The sequence below is a fragment of the Copadichromis virginalis genome, linkage group LG7 (assembly GCF_057382275.1).
Source record: "Copadichromis virginalis isolate Kocher_CV1m ecotype Utaka linkage group LG7, C_Virginalis_male_GT1.1, whole genome shotgun sequence".
Taxonomy (NCBI): domain Eukaryota; kingdom Metazoa; phylum Chordata; class Actinopteri; order Cichliformes; family Cichlidae; genus Copadichromis; species Copadichromis virginalis.
In genome coordinates, this window is record NC_140624.1 from 11,721,275 (window position 1) to 11,738,937 (window position 17,663).

General features: G+C 41.7%; 1 long non-coding RNA gene across 1 annotated transcript in view; it reads right to left on the reverse strand.

Annotated features, from left to right (window-relative positions):
- Window positions 1-5,628: 5,628 nt before the first annotated feature.
- Window positions 5,629-17,663, reverse strand: part of LOC146704534 (uncharacterized) — a 50,303-nt gene continuing 38,268 nt past the window's right edge. The window contains exon 3 of the long non-coding RNA XR_014921664.1: window positions 5,629-6,033. This is a non-coding gene — a long non-coding RNA (uncharacterized LOC146704534). The remainder of the gene's footprint in view (window positions 6,034-17,663) is intronic.

A 17,663-nucleotide genomic window follows, 5' to 3' on the forward strand; every position in this document is an offset into this window, starting at 1 on the left:
GTTCTTGTTTTTTTTTCAATAACTGCACTCTTGTGAGCATGGATTACACCACTTCTTTACTTGAATACACAGTAAACACATCTGATTACACAACACAGCCATTGAAACGGCGCTCACACACCGGCCACTGCTGCGCCTTGGTTACCAAGCTCACATCAAAGCTGTGTGGCTCCAGTGTGCTTCCTAATGTATTGCTTTGTTGCCTTCTCACAATAACAGGGTCCAGATGAGAGAGAAAGAGCTCATCTCACAGAGAGTACTCTCTCCATCCCCGGCACTTAGTGCTTTATATTTCCACTAAAATCACCTGGCCTATCTAATGGTTGCACACGTACACACACATATACACACACACACACGTACTCTGTTTTTCCATCTGTATTCCCGCAACAGTTTTTCAAAGTCAAGGGATATAGCGTATCATCTCTCAGTGTTCCCGCGCATATTAATTTTAAATACGCAAAATGATCGATTGGCATCTTTGATCATTTTTGATTGTGCAAAACAGTATTTCTTCTTATTTATGTTGCTCACATAAATGTTTCACAAAGTGACTAAAGAACTGTTCTTCAAAATAATTGCATCCTGTAGAATATATGAGAGTACATAAGAGGAAATTAAAACTAGAAATAGTAGTATTTCCTTCTTTGCCCACTAGATAAATGGCAGATACTCTCTTTCACAATATACAATACAATATATAGTTATAATTGAAGTTGAGCTGAACTGAGGAGTGGACTCCAGCAATGGAAGTTTGTTCCAACCAATTGGGGGACTGAGCATCACGGCCGGGTCCCCTCCCTCCCTCCCACCCACCCCTCCTCCTCCTCAGGAGTAGCACGCTGGTGAAAGAGCATCCATCTGTGCTTTGTGAAGAGTTTGATTGGCTCAGGGGGACCTGGTGGAGCCCCGGGCTATCTCTTTTGACAGGCTGATAGAGACATCACTGGGCTCTCCCAGGAGCTGCCACCAGGGGTCCATTTCAAAGTGAGAGGGTGTGGAGGTGACCCTGAGCTTCTGACGAGCTAAATCCCACACACTGGCTGAAACCCTCCTACATTCTTGGCTCCACTGGGGCTTGGGGGGGGGGAGCTGGTTTTGGCTGTGCTGAGAGGAGGGCATCGCGGGGAGGTGTGTAAGGGGGGGTTACAAGCAGATCCAATGCAAAACCCGATGAAACGTCCCCAAGAGGTGAAACCAATTAAGCGACACTCCCAGGGTACTTTTAAGAGACATTACAGCAAACAACCGGATTTCATCTAAATATCTGACAGAACAAGTGAAAATAAGAATGTGACATATACGGGGCCAAAAACAACACAGTTTATCTAAAGTCATCGCTTTGGTTAATAGCACTTAGTTGAAAGGATATGTCATTTGACATATATATTATTATAAAGATAAATTCTTCCAGTTACGAGAGGTCCTAAGGGACTATGGTTGCCTGCCTCCAAGCTGTCAAATCTTTGAATCTGTGGCACTGAGGTTGTGGACTTGGATGTACCCCGTATCATTCATATTCAGTGGATCATACTGAACAGTCTGACAGGGATTCAACAATTGTTGATTCTACTTTGCATGCACCGGTGCGCACTCATGCTCTCTACTTATATGCACATATGGCACGCACACACAAACACACCTAAGCCCCTCTTCAAAGTGTTGTAATCATATTTAAGGAATTATTTATCAGTATATTTTCTCCTGGGACAGTTGCAGATATTTGCAGAGGAAGTCACTGTGCAATATGGTCCCTGAATGCGGTGGGGAAAATCCCTGGATGTTTTACAAGCCTGCTAATGAACATTTCAGCCACACAGCAGTTAACATTGTCTGATCATATTCTTTCTCCAGTAGTAGTTGTTGTTGTGCATGGTGTGGCAGTGATGTCTTCATCAGGCTGTCAAAAAGGAAGTGCCTGCAGCTGTGGCGGATCCCCCCAGAGCCTGTCACACTCCTTGTTTCCATGGCAGTCCTTCAGGCAGCACCACAGGCAGGCTGTGTGCAAGGACCCATACAACCTGTTTTTTCAGCAGCCGCTCTTCTGATGTTCAGCCCTGGAGCGGGCGTCAAACTACCAAGTGCAGAGAGGGAGAGCGAACACTGCACCCTTTGTCGCAGTTCTGTGTTGCTTTACAAGGAGATGCATAGAGGAAAAAAACAAAACAGAACACAAAACTAATTTAAATAAGCCAGTGTTCTCAACAAATCCTTAGTAATTGTTACTGTTACAATGCTGTTAAGGTTCTCTGACCTCCCCTCTGACAGACATAATGCGCACGGGAGGAAAAACCAACAAAAGCACCGCTATCTGTTGACTTACATGTGTTAAGGCGCTTGTGTATGTGTTATTTGGTCTCTTTGTACCACCGGAGAAGCAGGTCATCACTGGAGATCACTGGCTGCTCTGCAATTCCCAAATGGCCTAAATTATTACGGCAGAGGTTACGATTTGCCTCTAAACAGAACACACCAATGCACCAAATGAAACATGACCTGTTGTGCATCAGCTCAGTTGTCAAACACAACGCAGAACATACTGATGTTAATACAGTTAGCGACTGTTTAGCCCAGTGTATATTAACACGTCTACATGAGACTGCATTGGGAGTTTTTAAAATGATGCTGTAGCCACCTTGAGCTGTTTTCCTCCAGATTGCGCCTTAACTAGCTGGCACATTTCTTTAGTCTCTCCTGATGAAAGACATAAATTATAGTAACCAGGACTGATGTCGTCTCTGGGAATACGGGCGGCAATGTAAGTGAGATAACAACAGAGAGAAAAATGGTCGCTAATAGCAGCTGTTTGCACTAGCTCCAGTTTACTAATAATTCATTTTGTGGCCCACAGTACACGCTGGTGTTAAGAGATGGCAAAAGCTATAATTCTTTATAGCATCAAGAACTGAAGATGGCCTTTAAGAGCTGAAATTAAATCATTGGCCTTTAAAAGCATCTCTCCAAGGGGCGAGCTGCATTAATAAATTCAACTGATTCTGCTTTAATATTATTCAGAGTGCATTAAAATGAAGACAACAGCTGGGATCATGGGCAGTCTCGAGAGCATTGCTTGGGCCAATGAGTGCCGATGAGATGCAAAGCATGTCTAAGCACAACCTTGCGTTGTGGACGTGGAGGGGGACACAAGGTCTCAGTGCCGTACAGGTGCGGGCCTGACAGTTGCTGTTCCTGGATCAGAGGTTGTGCTATACTGACACTGGTCACAGGACAGCCAGTGCCTGCTTCAAAAAACAATGTCAAGTGAGCCACCCGGCTACCCAGCCGATCAGGCCAGTTGCTGCCAGTATCATGACAGCACTGCTTAGAAGAGCTACAAGAATTTTCACATAATAAACGCTTTGGTTTTACAGTCACTGTTTGGAATAGTTATGGGGTCACTTTGTTATGCTGAAAAATGGAATGGAAGTGTGTGTGTGAGAAAAAAAAAAGCAGCACTGCAGTTTTGTTAAAAGAAAAAAAATGAGCGGAAATAAGTGTTAAGCTTTCTAACATTTGGTGTTACATCAGTGCTCTATAGTTAGCACAAGCCCGCGCGTCAGGAAACAATACAAAGAATAATTGAACTGCATATTTCATTCTAATTAACAGTGATATAACGCAATGTGACTCTCAGCCTCCTGAGGAAAGAGCACCATATTTTGTTTGATGAATCTGCTCAAGCCACCGCTAGTCTCGCCGCTAACCCCTGGGGAATCAGGTATCATTAGAGATATGAACAGATCTGCTTTTTTGTCTTGGAGAAAGAAAAAAAAACAGGGGGAAAAACACATTTCCTCAGCACTGGCACACGGGTGAATGTGAAAATGTTCAATATTAATAGCCTTTCATCAAGGACACAATTAGGACACCTCTATTTGACACATTCTATAGGTTCAGAATGAATATGAATATATGGTCCCAAGGAAGGAGCCACTGGCTGAATAACAAAGTGAAATCATCAGGACACCGAGCAGAATGAAGAACACACAATATGCCAGGTGGGCAGCTGATGTATTTTGATTCATTGTGAATTTAAAAGAAGCAAGAGATTCAAAGTATATCAATATTAGCCTGCTTTCTAATTCATGGCCCAGGGCAAGCTGTATATTTATCTAAATTAGCACACATGCTGCTATACAAACACATGAACGCAACACACATATTAAAGGGAGCACATTACATTCTGCCGTGCTGAGTCGTAACACTTTGAAAGTACAAGACTTGTGTGTTTCAGTATTTTAGTCCTTTTTTCAGAGAACAAAAAAAAACTATTAAAACCCAACACTGGTCATGGATCAGTCAGAGGTTCACAGAGAGCACATTTGATTAGTGAGTGCAGTTAAAGATATGTAATTTTCTACACCAGAGGTTCGTGGTTCTGACTGCAAAGTGAAGGTGTGAAAAGGGCTTTGGTGAAGTGAGGAGACTAATCACACGTGCATCACCCCTGAGCACTGTCTCCTCTGAGCTCTGCCACATTATGACACCGTAGAGTCATGTAGCACACAAGCAGTTAGGCCCATTAACCACAGCAGCTAATTATCGGCTCCTACAAGGTCTTCAAGCTCTCAGGCAATGCATGCTCTGATTTCTGATTAAAAACATAAATGCATTCAGGAAAAAAAAAAAAAAAAAAAAGAGGATCAATTACACGAGGCAGAAAAGATAACAGCTCTGTACCAGAGTAATTAGGCTGGGTGTTTCATCAGAACCGCTTATTCTGTGATGAAGGTTTAAAGAGTCCAGTGGCAGAAACACCACAACTGTGTTTGTTTTATTTATGATGCTGCAGTGTCACCCACCGGGGCCCAATTAGCCTGCGACTGATGCCTTGGAAAGAATCTGTCTGCGCTGCTTTTGACAGGAAATGAGAGCTTCACTTTGCTTGTGTCCTTCTTGTGACCTGTGGACTTCAACCTGTTTAAGGGCCAACTGACCAGCAGGGCTGACTCGAACATGTCGCCACAACAAACTTCTTCTCCATTTTTTAAAAATTATTATTTCTTTTTTAGTTAATTTGCCTGCATATATCATACCACTTCACAATGTCAACAGACGGTGCTGTGGGACTTACTTCGCCAAAAGCATCCGCTTCTCTCCTGGCCGATTTGATAGCGATGTTCGACAATGTATGTAACAGCACTCTCACCGTTCCCTACCCACATGAGGGAGCACCACCATAAGGAATGAGCCTGATTGGCTTGAGCTCCTACACCAGTCTCAAACCGTTTGTCAAAGTAATTTTCTTAATTAACTGTGATGTGCTCTGATTAGGATAGTATTTACCAATTTACATCATATCAGGCAGCACAGGGTTTAAATTGGCTTTCATGAACGCAGTGCATATGTTCTACGGCAGTGGAGTGAAATAAAGCAGTAAATGAACTCGTCAAGCTTTGATAGGGTATTACAAATAGGTTAGTCTGAGATTTCTTTTTCATTTTGGTGAGCACGGCTTCTCCTTTCAGTCTTAATAACAATAACAACCATTTTTAAATCTACTGTATTAGCAATGCCTCACATTTTCCTCTTTTCCTCCCTGTTAGAACAACACAGCGCTTCATGTAATCCTTGAATAACTGCACACACGCACGCACATACGCAGGCGCACACACAGAGACACACGGACAGATGTAGTTTATTAGTTTCAATAGGCAAATGAAAAAGAATGTCTATGGTCCTTTAAGCAAGCAGCAAGAGACCAATTAGCAAGTATCTCTATTCAATTTCTCCATATCTCTACTTAGTGAGTGTGAGGGAGAGCGAGGCCTGGGAGGAGGAGTTTGAGCAGCACAGACAGGAAGAGAGAAAACAAAGCCATCATCTCCCAGTGCTTGCCCCCCTCTCCCCTCTCCTCTGCAGCTCCAATTACTGGCTTCTCTCCCTGCCATCAGTATGCAGCAGGGCCGCTCCTCTCCTCCACTCGCCCCAGGCCATTGAATACGTTACCTCTGCTATGGGGCTCGGGGCTCAGGGGCACTGCGCCCCCTAACCCCCTGGATAATTTGGGATTCCTGCTCCTGCCTTGGAGAGCTGAAAACAAATAAAAGACCCAGATAAATATAAAAAATAAGGTTGCCTCACAAATATCCAGAGATCTACTGATTTATTGATTTGTTCATTCCACCACTTATTATTTGTAAATCATTACTGATCTGCAACCACCCACACCTCCATCTGAAACCTATGCGAGGGGAGAAGACAGCACTTCACTCAGGCACTAGTTGAAGCGGATGAAAAAGTGGTTTTCAAAAATTTGTTTTTCTTCCTTTAAAAATGTCCTGAACAACAACAACTGGAATTGTCATTTTGAAGGGCATTACACAATTTCAATTACAGTTGAAAGTACTGTTCATTCATAATTGTTCATTGTTATTGTTCGATTTTGCTAACAAGTGCTTCCAGTAGAATAACAAAAACTTTCTTAAATTTTCTGCAAAGAAAAAAAAAAGCAACCTTTTTGTTTCTATAACAAAAACCAGCGCCAGGTGAGAATTACCGCTTTCATTCTTTTACACCCCAAAATCTGCCCGGTGCACTTGAGGCGAGTCTGTATAGCTGTTCAAACTAGACTGCCTCTGGCTTAGATTTCTCTTCCATCTCCCCGTCTTTGTCCATGTTTCAGATCGCTCACAGCTACAGACCACAGAACTCCTATTAAAGCACTTCAGGTTTCATGAGCACTACAGAAAGCCGCGTTTTGAAATCCCTTTTAAACAAAAACTAACAAAAACGGCAAAGTATGACAACCTGCTAATCCGGCTCCCCAGCATCACTACTTACATCACCATCTCAATGCTCAAGCGAGCCTGAATGTACCAAAAATGCCCACAATCATAAAACGAATAACAAAATGTTTCTCTGCTGATGTAAAACTGTAAAACAGGTTGGGGGTTTTTTTTTGGTCTCGAGCCTTTCATGTTGACAAACACAGCTACACTGTAGTTCTCATGCTGCGGTCTGTGTCCACAGCTGCTCTCTTTCCACTTGTTCTGTGAGCAGATGCATGCTTTGCTCTTTTGCATAGAGCCGCATGACTGAATTGTTTTGGAGATAGGGATAACAATGAAATGCAAAGAAATGGGGTGGAAATTGTACCATGAAAAAGACGCTCTTCCACTTCACTGTACAGCTTGAGGTCGTAAAGGAGAGCAAAAACCCCAACGCGGGCCGTCCGAGTCAGATAGCACTCACATTGCACGGAAACCGCTCCATTCTCCTCGTAGTGACACCAATGCCTGTTTAATATGCTTCTGTTTCTCAAAGAAAACCCCAAAACTATTGCTGTAAATGATTACTAGATTACTTAATGTAGCGCTGAATCAATTCTCAAATGTGTCTGTCCCTGGTATACAAAGCAAGGCGGGGTAGCGGAGCAGAGTGAGACAGTGAGCATGATAGAGCCATAGGGGAAATTATGAGACTATTAAGGAGACACTGTTGTTACTCTTGGCTTCTTACAGGATTTTGCCAGTGGCTGTATCTCCATTTTAATACAGCAGTTGGCAGCAACTGGTCATGCAGTAGTGAAGCTGCAAGCCACTTGATTTTAAATTGCGATATTGTCAAATAATTTGTTCACCAAATCAGCTATGATGTAATGTTAGGTGAGGTAATCCACTTACAATGATTAAGATGCCCTGTTTTCTTCTTTCTTCCATTACACTGCAGCAGAAGATTCTAGCTTTAATTCCAGTGCTTGTTGAATGTAACCGAGTGCTGCTCCATAATGGTCCATGCATAAGAAATTATGCATTTAAAACAAACCACATACAAGGCGGAATTTGACAAGCTCATAAAGTATCATCTGCTTAAATGCCTTATGACAATGTAAGATTAATGACCGTGCATTCAGTGCTAAGCAGCAGAGGTAGAAGAGGCACCTGCTCCTCAAAGGCCACCTCTAATCGTTCTCATCTGGACTCCCTGCTGACATACTAACCTGCTGTTCTTAGGGAAAGGAGATCTGCCAGATCCTCAAACACTTTCCTGGGCCCGCCGTATTACTTTCCTAATTCAGCCCAGATGTGACGTCCCCACTCTGCCATCCTGTTTTTCCCCCCGCTCTGGTTCACCTCATTCCCACCTGCTAGCTGACCCACGGACCCAAGGCCCAGACTCTCATTTGGTTTGCCTCTCCAAGTAAAGTCATGCTCTTTGAATTGCAGCAATCTTTTTTTCCTCCTTTCCTTTTTTTCCTCAGCCTGGGCGACTGTAGTAAAGTCCACATAGTGCACACAGGAATCTTCCTGCCGTCACATGCTTGCATTCCTATTGTTGTCTCCATAAGAATTCCCTTGTTCAATCCACTAACACTTATAAATTTTTCCATATAGATGGCTAATGATCTTCCTATTGACTCCATTGTGTTGGGCTCCAAAGATCACTACTTGAACAACACTTTATGAATAAGCAAGCGTGATTTCTGTGTTTCTCTGCTGCGGGTTGGTCTTCTGTTCTTCATACAAACATCTCATGTTGTTGAATATTTTGCAGTTATTATTCCAAAAAAGAAATGTTTTGCTAGTAAGGGACTAAAATGAGAAATTATTCAAGCAATGTCACCGGTGGATGATGAACACCATCAGCTAGCACTGACCGCCTGAAAGACTTCTACTTTAATTGGATTGCAAGGCTTCCCCAGGCTGATGGACATGTTTGTCTCTCAGGACCACTGAGCGTCTGCCTCCACTGGATGGGCCCCAGTAAATAATCTCTCTCCCCTAAATGCTTACCGTTAATTGTGTTTTTTTTCCCTCCTTCTTGTTGAGATGCGCTGGTGTGGGGGCGTGGGGTTGGGGAATAATTAAGACAATGCCTTTGCGCTTCACTTTGGAGGCAGGGATCCCACTAGAGCAGAGGCAGGTGCCTCTTACTGGAAGAGACTCGCTGACAAGACCTGCCAATCAAGCCTGTGGAGCTCTCAATTTCTTGAGCTCTTAGGTACTCTATTCCCTTTAGTCCGTTTATTCCAAACACCGTTTTAAAATGCTGGGGATTAAGCAGGTAGCAAACAGGCCCAGTCTGTCAGAGGGAATCAGTGTTCCCCAGCCCACGTGAACATTGTCTTCCTCAGCCCATCTACAGCTGCACTCACAAAGAAATGGTTTTTTGTCTTAGAGTTGATTAGACGTCTCATATTTTTAAGGGAAAACTGTTATAGCAGAATTCAAATCTTTGGCGAGAAAGTTTTGAGCCTTCATAAACCCAATTGGAAATAAACGATGTCTTTTGTTTTCAGAGGTTTTATCCATTAACAGAGAACGCCAAACTGAGTCAGTTCTTCGTAAATGCTCAACGATGCTTCTGAACTTTCTCTGCGCTTCTTGCAGCTGAGCATTTGCATGGAGAGTAGTACAAACAGTCTTGAGGAACACAGAAGGAGACTACTTTTTGTTATTCTTATACCTGACCCGGAGGGCATTGTCAAACTGTGCAGAACCGTGTGGACACAGCATATAGTATAATAACATAATCAAGGCAAAAATGTAATGGTACTGAAAAAATGGTGTATCTCTTTAAACTTGCTCCTCATCTAGTAGACAGGCTGGAGAGAGGTGCCAGCAGCTATTCATGATGAACGGGAAAGCAGGTCATGGAGTCACGGCCACTAAGAGCCGCTGTGCTATAGAGTGCCAGTGACAGGCTTGTACAAGGCCAGGGCCTCATCTGGCTGCAATTCCAAAATTTAGACAGTGAATATGGTTTTTTTGTGGATACAGATTTACACACACACACACGCACAAAAACAAAGAAAGAACCCTATCTCTGTCACATAACCACATGCAGTTGATTAGAAATAAAAGAAACAAAACCTCACCGAATTTAAAATCACTTTCTATAAACTGTATGTTTGTCTCATTCTCATTTAACTTTTTTTTTTCCAGTTCATTTTTATTTTTGGAAAATGGGTAGCTGCGCACTTTGCTCAAAATGTGATCTGGAAGTTAAGCAAATGGGAGAATGGTTCTGAAATCCCTGGCAACGATAGCCACTCGTCACACAGGCAGGAAATGGACAGCCACTTTGGAGAAATTCAATTCGGTTGTCGGACACTGTGAAAAAAATTGAATCATGCAGACATTTGAGGTGATTTAATGGTGTTAACATGCGCACAGTGGAACTCCACTGCTTGCACTGCACAGGCTGTGGATTATTGAGTTCGGTGTAAAATCAGTCACTTCTCCAGAGTCCATTTGACTAGGAGAAATGGATGGACATTAGCAGGAATTCTGAAAGCGGCTCATTTTTTTGAATAAACTGGTGATGGATCTCTCTTCAGGCACAGTTTTAACAGCTGCTTGAGATTGACTGGATCACACTTCTGCGTTGTCTTCATTCAAATGTATTCAAGTTACATTCAGATTTTTTTTAAGTTACCACTTAATCTCTGATATTTCACAAAAATGGTCAAAAAAGATCCCAATATTCTGAAGATCTGCTGTGTTCTGTATTTAAATATTGTAGATATTTCTATAGTGCATACTACATATTTTCTACCTGCTATGCAGGAATATGGACCCAAAAACAATCCATGATGTCATCTGGGACTTTCATGTTGTTTATGTATGTAATGCATTTTCTGCTGCCATGCTCTGCATTAACAGTTGTTATGTATCCTTGCTAGAAAAATTATGGCCCAAGGCTTCTTGGCTTAAAATGCAGATGATAAATTTTCCTCTAATCAGTACAGCACTTCCCCTGCCACTCTGCTTACCTTGGGTTAAGCAGGACCAAAGCCCTGCTTTCCAGTGAAGGGAAATATTTGTTGGCTGGTTTTAAAACACTATTGTCTCCTATAGTAATGCGTCAGGCAGATGGCCCGTAAGGGGCTGCTAGCAGGATTTTTTTCCTGCTGTGCTCTATCTTCATTGTCCAGCCAAAGTTTTGTCAAAACTAGAAAATTATGCAAGACAGTTCAATGAAATATGCTTATTTTCCTGTTGTATAGTAATGCATACAATATGGTTCAAGAATTAGAGCTGGTCTTCCACTAACCAGAAGATTCTGATTGGATCTTGAGCTCTTCCAGTCCACATGTATCCTCGGGGAACATACCAAACCCCTAAAACTGTCCTCATGTGTGTCACTGGTGTGTCTTTGATAGTGAAATTCCTCCAGGAATGTGCGGGTAAACATGACATATAGTGGTTGATAAGACTAGAAAAATGTTACATGTGGTTTAATTGTCATATATATTTCATATCCACTGTTTATATTTGAATAACACACTTGGTACACTGGTGGGAACTGTAAAGAAAATAGAGGTCTCTCTATAGATCCAGTTTAGAAATTAAAAGACTTCCCATCACTGGCAGCTGAGTGATACTTAATAAAGATATTTTAAATATAAATAGTTTCTATTTTTAATACTAAAATCTTCTTCTGCTTTTCGCAAGGAGAACTCGCAAACATAGTCCCTCTTTGGTCTCATAATCCTGTTTGGGCAACATATTTCTCTTTCATTTTGAATGTCACTGGGACCTCCAGAGTCTCAACAGTGTGCAACCAGATAGTTTGACATGGCGTTTTACTTTGTGCACTTCAGTAAAGAAATATTATTAAACAACAAATGAATTAATTCTTTGCAGTCCCCGCTGGTTATTGTCAGGTTAAGTTTGTCAGGTGTTTGACATGAAGTGTTTTGTCCTCCTCACCAGAGGAGATACGAACAATGTCCATTTCTAAAGACTTCCTCATTAGCTGCGGAGAGCGTGGGAGTGCTGGTATCTGGAAACAAGCTTTAGCTGACTTTTTTCAGACTACAACAACATCCTTCTCCCTATGCTCCATGCACATGTCCTCTCACTCCGTGCATTATAACCCTGATGAGCTGACCACATCCTTGGAACACTTCACAAGATAAATAATTGAACTCTCAATAGCCCTTGATGGACAAAAATTGCTCCTCCAGCTGCCACTTCTTCTTTTGCTTTGTTCTCGAGAGCAACAACAACAAATGGGCCTCTGCAGAATCCCACACTAAGAAAACACATTTCACAATGATAACACATAAGAGCTGGGGTTGCATTACTCTCCTGCTCTGATGATTTGTGCCATTAGAGGTAGTCTATGTGTTGTACAAATAGTAATAAAGAAGCCTTCAAAAGAGATATGTGATCTTAAAAGAGTGTTTTATGCTGGCAGATGACTGATGTCACTATCATCAGTTATCTGTTACCACCTAACTTGTCTTTTCAGCAATCAAGAGAGGAGCCAGACAAAGGTTTCAGAGGCAGAGAGGAGTCCCTCGAACAATAGGTGGCAGTGTGCTACCACAGAAGGCAGCTACAGTATCCTCAAGTTGTTTGAATCCAGTCTTGGCAGAGGAAGGCTTGAGGCTGTTCTGTGGATTTAATTAGACAGAAACAGATACTCACATGTTCATTTCTCAGCTGCCTCCCATCCATTTCTTTACAGTCTGTTGGGGAAAAACGCTTTATGGTCCAATTGTAACTTTAACTGTGAGCACAGAAAGAACCACACATTCATAGTGAAAAGCCAAGTGTTAAGACCTTGTTTCACACTTCCTAGAGGCACCCATTACAGCAGGTAGAGCTGTCAGAATCACAGGCCAACTGTTAAAATACACAAAAGAGAGGGCAAAGACTTTGGACAAAGAAAGTACATTTTTTCCAAAAAGTCTTGAGGTATCCTCCTGAATGAAGATCACACCCATGCACCCCAAACAAAGACCTCTTAGGCAAGTTTGTAGCATGACTTTAAAACACAGATTTAAAAAAATAAAGTAATATTTGATCTTACCTGTATTATTTCAAATTATAGGATAATGTTGTGATTATTAAACACTTTGCTGAAATAAAAAACAACAACAAAAAAACCAATGTCTACATTTTAATTTGATCTGACAGTTGGCTATGCTAACATAATGCATGGTAACATATGTGACAAACGCAAGCAAAGGAACAAAGCATGCCAAGAAAAGATTAGAGTATAATTGAATGAGAAGGAAAATGTGGCTGTGTTAGCCACAGTGGGGGTACGAGGAGATGGAAGAACAACATTTAGGCTATTGGTAGTTGAGAAAGTGGCGTGGCCTACCACTAACCTTCACATCTATATTAAAAGCAAGGTGTCACTGCATGCAAATTAGACGTAGCCGGGTAAAGCACTGTTAATGAACCCAGCCATTGAACTCCATACAGCAGGCTTGTCGTTAGATAGGTGCACCATAAATAGTCCATTTGGCCGAGAGCCAGAGGGAGAAGCTAAGGCAGAGTTACTAGCAGTAGGATAGGGCCTTTATTGTGTTATGACAGACAGAGGGGACGATCAGACAGGATAGAGATATGGGCTTTCCTTTCCAGATTAATTAAAGAAAGGATCAATTAACAGTGATGAAAACCATGGCAGCATACTGACTAGCTGATAGGCCAATCAAGCCTTGAAATGCAGAGTAGTTGGCATGTTTTATCTCTCCAAACTTAATTGCAATTTTCCAGGGGGAATGACGTGATCAAAATGGAGGGGTGAAATTAGCTCCACATGAATAAAGTATTTATTTGATGCATTTGTTCTGTGATTTCAGGACTAAGTATGTATTGTGTTCGTATAGGGCACAGGAGTTTCTCTTTCCACAATTTATTCTTCCCCTGCCTGCTCACCTTTATCATGGTAATTGTGAACATGAGTCCAACCTTAACATTAGCTTTTGCTGAGTAGGAAAATGCCTTGGCTAAGGGCTATTTGTCCCACATTGCCCAATCATGCCAGATGCATGTGGGTATACAATATGGAGCATTCATGAATCCATTTGCATATCAGGAGATGAATTTCATGCACCCATCACTACTGCAGATTCGAGGCAATAATGACTTTACAGGAGATGAAAGGAACCAAAATTCGTTGGCTCACTGGTGGGAGCGAAATGATTGCACTATGTGCAAAGAGTTAAAGAGGATGCATACATGAAGATAAAGAGGACTTCTGCTAGGGGCAGTTTGACCACATAAAATGTAGTTTACAGCTAGTGTCATCGTCTATCCCAACAAGTCCAAGGTTTATCAAATTCACACTTAAAAAAGGAACTTAGACAGTTAAAATGCCTTAAAACCAAGCTCCACCGCACCGTTAAAAGCAGTATATTAACCCAACAAAATCAAATTCTACTGGTGGTCTTTAGAATGTTACCATTTGATTGTTTTTAATAATTTATCCAGTTATTATAACAATATTAGCTAAGATTAAACACATACACATTGCTCATTACCTTGGGAACACAGCCCACCAAAAGCTCATTTCCTGTTGAGGAAGACTGCCTAACCCCGATTGACCCTCAGATATTCCCATTACCATGGGCCAATGTTTAAGGGAATCTTATTGAGCTACCTCAGCTGGAATACCCACAACTGATTTATGAGCAGAAGACTACTCTGCTTTTAATGATTATCTGTTTATTCTGCCCTCCTCACAAATCAGAATCAGAAACAAGGAATTATTATTCAAATGTGCCTAAAAAAGGAGCATGGGAGAGAGAGAGGGGGAAATCAAAGCAATCACACCATTTGAATCTTCTTCTTGATGAGGAAAATTGGATTTAAAAATAAAGATGAGCAAAGATAATTTTTTGAAATTCTCCTAAGAATGGTGATTTTGCTAATGGGTTTATTTTCAAGTTAGTTTCTCAGCTGGTGACATTTCTAAAATCTGCTTATGTGCTAGCAGCAAGTGAAAAAAAAAAGACAACATGCTTGACTCCTTATACAATCTGTAACTAATTAATCTGATCCCTGTCAGTCTTTAAACAACACCCCGATGGAATATATGCAGTCCACCTGTTCCTGTGATACTTTTTCTTATTAGCTCCAAGCTGTAGATTCAATAACCTCTCGCTTTTTTTTCCTGGAGGTTTATGACCATTATGCACAACAAGAATTCTGAGATCTGTGCCGGTAACAGTGCTAGATGGAGGAGATGCTTAAGTGAGTCTGTCATGGTAATTATGGTGGATAGTTGAGGACTATCAGGTCCTTAGCTCTCTCACTGCCAGTCTGATCTATCCTGAACATAAAGAGTCTCCAGTGTGCCTGGGGGGAAATTGAAAAGATGCACTTATCTACCTAATGGCAATAGCTGAGGCAAATCAAATGCATTGTATGGCAAGGAATAACTATGCGAGGCATGAGTGTATTAGCGTGTGCTCTGCGGCCGTGTTTCGCTTCATGTTTGATTATCCATCAGGCTGTGTCTAAATGTGAATACTATTGCAACCAGCTGACTGGGTATTGCCACAGAATTGTCATTCATTTTATAATTTTCTAACTGACAATCCAGGCAGTGTTTGACAGGAAGAGAGTCTGGAAGCAGCAGTCAACATCTCGCAGCACCCATATGAAACAGCAATGCCTGTTTTCTTCTTATTTCTGCATGTCGGGCGACAGCTTTCAGAGCAGCATGATGCCACTGAAACACTGAAAATTAACTTAGCTTGACTGTTGTGGGGAAGGGGGATTCTGGGATTTTGCATTCAAGCTTTAGATGATCAAAAAATGTTTACCTCCATGCTAGTACTGTATGTAGTTAAGAGATGGGTTTTTTTCACTCGTGGTAATGGTTTCGTAGCACATTATCTCAAGTATATAAGTTACTAAAATGAGACAGTGAGACTCTATGAAACCAGAGTAAGCCAGTAAATCTAATGTGTTTGTGCACGGACATCAATGGTGATGCAGAGCCGTTTTACAGTCATTTATCTGAAAATGGCAACATAATGTAATAACATTTGGGAAGCAACTGTTTTGATTGGGATGGGACACCATGCCGAGCTGCAGTTACATGCTGAAAACACAATATTAGTGTCCATCATTTGAGGTAACTAACAGGGTTTCAGTTTCAGGGTTTTTGGGAAATCAAATTAGTCTGCCAGACATCCAATTTGCGTTTTGGTTAAGTCAGATGTAGCCGCTGCTTAATATGCTGGAGGCCACAAGACAAGAGAAGAGTGGCTCATTTGCGTTACGCAACTCAAAAATGTGTAGCTCTTGCTGTGAAATGGAAACTTTTATTTTGCTAAGAAAAGAAATGACCTATGCTTGATGTACCAAAGACCTTGTAATCAAAAGGTTCAAACGCACACAGCAAGCGGCTCAGCTTCCTTTCTGTGAATAAATACATTTCCATTAAAAAGGCTCATTAAAATAATTGTTGGTCAATAAACCAGCAAGAGTAGATGTTAGCCTCCAAACATACAGCAGGATTGTCAAGCGTCTATGGTGAGCACACAGTTCTTCCACAGCTAAATCATATCAGATGGACTATTGACAGCATCCTGTCAATAGCTGAGCCCTTGGAGGGTTAGCTATTTGCACATTGACTGATTGACTGTTTCTTAATAGACACATAATTGGTGACAAAGACCTTCCAATGAAGTGTCATTTGCCAGAGCATTTGTGATAATTCACAGCCTGTCCCATTTTCTGTTGGACACAGTCCCAAAGTAGGGACTGTGATGAGTAACATGAACAACTAGACAGTGTCACACTGACAAGAGAAAATTATAATAAAATATCTGAAGCATGGAAATAGATGAGAAATATCTGAGCAGCAAACATGACAGACTTAAGACAAACAACCCGCTTGCTGGTATAGAATCCATAGATGGAAAGTGGAAAACGCAATATGGCATTTTGAAGCTTTGACCTGATATGGTATTATTCACTGACAGTAATATTACATGCTATTTCCTTTCATTCCAGTCTGTGGACAATGTTGATGGATAGTAATTTTCACATGGCACTTTTGTTTACCTTATTTATCTGCTCCCCTGTCAGCCACAGCCTTCATTGGGGAACCAGAGCACTTATAGATGGCTGTGGGGTTTGCACTGTAGTGCAGACATTTAAAAAAGAAGATTTAAATTAAAAAAAAAAAAAAAAAAGAACAGAAGAAGAAGAAATGCTTCTCCTGATCCTGCAGCATTTCATGAAGGCATTGCTTTTCAAACCAGCTGCTTGGAGGATTTTTAACATCTATTAATGCAGAATTACTCCAATTACAAGCCTTCTTTGCGCCAAGGCCCCCATCCACTGCTTGTGTTAGATAGTGCACACCTCTGGGAGCCAATCACAGCCTTCACAGCCACTGGCAGCAGATGTAAGCAATTTACTTCTGATTTCTTCATATTCAGTGTGAGACGAGCTCCTGGTGACCCACGACCCTGGAGCCTGCAGGATTCTAACCCTATCAAATTAAAGCTCTCTGCTCACTTATTCCCTAGCGCTCCTCTGGTGCTAAGCAGCCATCTCGCTGCATAGCAACGCCGGTCGGGCGTGCTCACTCATACGCCCTGCCTCATCAGCTGCTATTAGGGAAAATATACAGTGCTCTAATTGGATGAGATTCAGCTAAGGAAGTGCAGTTAAAGGTCATTTTCCACCGTGTGCCTCCTGCTCTTCAGAATAATTTCTGTGTCCTCCGTCTTTGTGAGCTGTTAAACAATAGGGCCAAAGTTACAATCCTTTCTCTCTTTTCCTGACAGAGTGCCACAGGCCGTGATGAGCAGCAAGTCCTATGAATCATGTAAACAACATGGCCAGACAGCGACTGACGGGAGCTATGTCAACTGCACATATCCTTTACTGCCTCCCTTCAAAGTGTCCTGGTGCCCATGTCGTAACCTCGTCGTTAGCCAATTGCAGAAATTT